Here is a 4,529-nt window from a genome sequence, read left to right as displayed (position 1 = left end):
ATGCTCAACAGATGATACTAGAGATGAAGCCAGGAAACAACTCCAGCAATTTTAAACTGCCAAATGAGACATAAAGCTGCATTGTAAAAATCATCTGGAAAACAGGTTTTGCCATTGAAGTCGCTATGTGTTAATTACTGTGAGTTGGAAGGCTGGAGATCGAACGCCTGGAAGCCGACTTTCACCCCGCATAAGTAAACGGGGGAAGCGCTGAACAGCAGCCAGAGGGCCCCTGCTCGGACTCATTGCCACGCATGCCTAAACATTAATATGTGTTCATGGAGGGCTCATACAGTACGAGGTGTTATTTCCTTATAAAGAAACACCAGGTCTCGCTTTCCATTCTTCTTACAAAATTATTCGCATTATTTATGCTACATTGAGCGATCTAATTTCTTCGTGATAGTCAGCTAATTGCTCTGGCAGGTAATTAGAAGCGGTTTACAACGCAGAGGGCTTTTGCATGGCCCCTCGGATTATTAAGTTGCGCTGTAAATTATACCATATTTGCTGAGGGAAAAATTCTTTGGAGCAAGTTCTCTTCCTGCGATCCGACCTGAAATCGGCTCTCCACTCACTCTCCACCCCCCCCCCTCCAGCCCCCGCTGCAAACACACCCCATCCCAGCCACCACCACCACCACCACCACCCCCCGCCACCACACCCCCTGCTTTTCCTGGACTCGGAGTCGAATGATTCTAAAGTACGCGATTTTGTTCGTGTTCACTGGGCCGAAATAACGTGGCCATTATGGCCTGAAATGGGCCAGGTTTGAAGCGAGCTTCCTGCGCGCCTGCAATATCCAGCGGGCATGTGGGAAAAGAAGGGCTTAAATAGGGGACATCTGTTCAGTGCTGCTCATCTCTCTCTTACAGCCAGGTCAGGTTAAGAGAATAACCTGTTCGTCACCTTTTCCCCCCCCCCCCTCCTTTCTTGTTAATAAGACTATTAGAAAAAGAAAAAAAGCGGGAGTACACACACACACACACACACACACACACACACACGCACGCACCAACAACACTTATCTGCCTCTTACGCAAAGAATCGGACGCACAAAGGTAGCCAGATAAGGATTTAGGAGTTTTTAACTCTGCATGTTAGCTGTGAGAAAGTGGCATATAATACCAAATGAGAAAAGAACCGAAGCAAATCCATTCTAGGAAAAATATGAGAGATGAAATCATCTGAATAAGTCGTGGGCTTTCAGGAAAATGTTCAAGACTTGTGTGGAAAAAAAATAATAAAAGGAAGACCTGTGAATTAAAAACGGTTGCCTACCAAAATTAATGTACAAGGATTTTTAGAACTCGATAAAGAGTCGATTAGGTTCAGATTTCATTTTAATCGGATGGACCTGAAGATAAACTCCAATGGACATGCATTTTTTTTCCCCTTGTGCTTTCAAGTACTCTGACATTTGGTTGTTTGACATTTTGTCTCACATTTTGTTGTTGATATTTTTGCCCCTGTCATCGGAGGGTCTGTTGACAACCCCCAAGTGGGAAATCTTAGTTGGTCCTCTATCTTAAAAATGCGAATTGTATTCCCTATCATAAATACTAGCCATTTGTAAACCGTCTACAATGATTTGAACACATGTGTGGTTAAACCCAGAAACCTGGTGCAGCTCCTAGATTATTTGTAATTAAACACAATTCCCAAAGTAACATTTATCTTCCCCAAACTGCTATTGCAATTGTCAACCGTCTGGAGGAGACGGAGGGTAATCTGGGAGCATTTACCTACCTCCTTCACAAACAGAACAGAATGAAAAGAAATCAATAGTGTTGCAGATAAGGATTTAGGAGTTTTTAACTCTGCATGTTAGCTGTGAGAAAGTGGCATATAATACCAAATGAGAAAAGAACCGAAGCAAATCCATTCTAGGAAAAATATGAGAGATGAAATCATCTGAATAAGTCTTCTTTCTCTTGCCTAGAACAGACACACACACACACACACACACACACACACACACACACTCATTCACTCACTCACACCCCGTTACCCTAAAAGAGCAAACCCTTTACCCCTACATCGCTTTCCTTCATTTATATGAAAGAGAAACCTTAAAGTATGTAGGATTAATTTTCAGTTTCATCTGTGGCTGGCAGAGAGTTGGGACATAAAATATACTACATAGTCCATCTCTGTCTGCAAAACTGGCGCACAAGATCATCTCAATATGCAGAGTGGTCAGGAACATTGAGCTTGTAGACAATTAAGGACGGAATATTTTCTTTAATATTGGAAGAAATGTCCATTTGGGCAAATGTCTTCCTATGTTCACTCCCTGTGAACTTACCTATATATGTTCATTGGTTGCTTGCTGCCTGGGAAAAGATCTTCTTGTCATCCAAATTTTATCACTGTGCCCTGTCTAGAGTGAATCTAAGGATTGAATAGCCCAAGTTTAGACGAGTTTCTTTATTCAACTGCCCCCGCTTCTAATGTTATGAAGTGACAGAAAAGAAAGAGAAATTCCTATGTAAGAAAATTAACAAGGAATTCAATGCAGATATATATATATATATATATATAAAATGCTTCTCAAATAGTCCCTTTAATTAAAAAAAAAAAAGTAAGTCACCAAGTCGCTTGCCTCCATCAAGCGATCTTAGGCAGGCAAAGCAAGAGTCCTACTGCTTCGCTATGGTCTACAAATGCATCCAATTAAGTAGTACCAGAACGTAAAGTCTCCGCTGTAAATGTGGCCGGACAGTTTGAAACCGAATAACCTCACAAATAGGGGCCATTGTGGAGCGTGAAAGTTCCCATTTTCCAATCAGGAAAATACAGCCTTCTCTGCGCTCTGGCCCACTGATCCCTTCTCACCTACGGCTCAACAATCTGCCACCAGTGAGGGGCTTTTATTGCCTCTCTCCCTTCCCAGGCAACTACCTAAGTGCAGCCGCACGAAAGCAGAAGTGGACGACAAAGGGGCCCCCTCCGGCACCCACAGGTCCAAGCCTGCTTAGGTTTTTCCTTTGGCTGGAAAGAAACTTTGAGCAAAGAGAAGCTGATGAAAGAAGAGACCACCCCCCCCCCAACCTCTTGCAGCCCCTCCTGCCCTCAGCCCCTGGCAGAGCTGGGCTCACTTCCCACTCAGCTTGGCGTTTTATTTAGTTGTTGTCAGCGTGTCCCTTAGAGAAAGGACCAGGGGTCCGGGGATGCGGGGGACGGCTTCCCACTTGGGCAGAGGCGCCCTCCTGGGGCGCGCGGCCCACAGAGCGCTTGCTGAGTCTTCACTGAGCCCGCGCGTCGCTTCCTCGGCTCTGGAAACCGAGGAGGTGCAGAGCCCGGATTACACGTACCCGCAGAACCACGCACCTATATAGTTTACGTGCAAGCCCCTCAACCCCCCCAATTTAGGTCTTTCAGGGCTGTGTAGACGCGGGACCACACTTAACACGTTCAAATCCGTATTGGTTGTAGATGTGTTGCCGGCACATGAAAGCCGAGATAACTTTGATGTTTTTCGACTATAAATCCTCTAATTGGACTTAATGGTTACAAATGGCTTTATTTACTTGCCGTTGAATTTGCACATTTTATAATCTATTTAACTGAACAACCCAGGCATATTTCATTCCTGTACCCCAACAGTGAAAAAGTGGGGACCAAGGCCTCTCATTTGATTTTTAAGGACTTTGCTTTTTGGTCGTGAAAGCTTATTTTCATACCTGCCTGCAGAAAAAAAAGCTCCCCTTCCCCTCTCCATCTAAGGAGATGTTGATGCATATTGTGGCTGCAAGGTGTTAGATATACTTGAACAAGTTGTTCCCAGGATGTAAATTAGGTCCCAAAAGCTGTTGTCCAAATCGAAGAAACAGAGAAATTAATCTGGGAGACTATCCATCATCACTGGTAATAAAGAGAGCGACATGGATGAGACAGATGATATGATTAAGGGGCTGTGGTCGTTTTAATTAACTTTTTGCTGTCCTGTAATGATCAAACTGGTCACCAGACCCGGTCAATAAGCATGTTAATATCAAACAAATAAAACCAGGGATGATTAAAAACCTCCTGGTTTATTAAATTTGAAATTCAAATGAAATTTATGCTGCACATGCATACAGAATGCTAATAGATTTTAGCCTTATTGAAAGTGAATCCCATAGGTTTGCAAGAAACAGAATCTCTCTTTACCCCTCTCTCTGCCGGCATTTTCAACTGTATGAGGCTTGGAGGGGAGAATTTAATTGATTATAGAATAGAAAGCTTTGTAGTTTTCTTAATTTTTTTTCCTTTCAGCCCTTTGTAGGAAAGGGGTAGAATGATGGTGAAAGGAAAACTGGACGGCATGAACCATAACATGTTTGGCTGGACAAGTTGTATCTACAATGGATGACAGATGTTCCTTCCCATGGGGGTTCAAAAATGACAAAGTCAGTTCTCCAAAGGGGAAAAAGAGCCAACATTAAGACCAGTTCCTTGGAAGTAAGAACCAAGATGATGACTGCTTTGAATTTTGGTTCATTATGTAATTATCTGTGTCTTTCCTTTCTAGCTCAGATCACTTT

Source organism: Suncus etruscus, chromosome 13, assembly GCF_024139225.1.
Source record: "Suncus etruscus isolate mSunEtr1 chromosome 13, mSunEtr1.pri.cur, whole genome shotgun sequence".
Taxonomy (NCBI): Eukaryota; Metazoa; Chordata; class Mammalia; order Eulipotyphla; family Soricidae; genus Suncus; species Suncus etruscus.
This window is presented reverse-complemented; position numbering follows the sequence as displayed.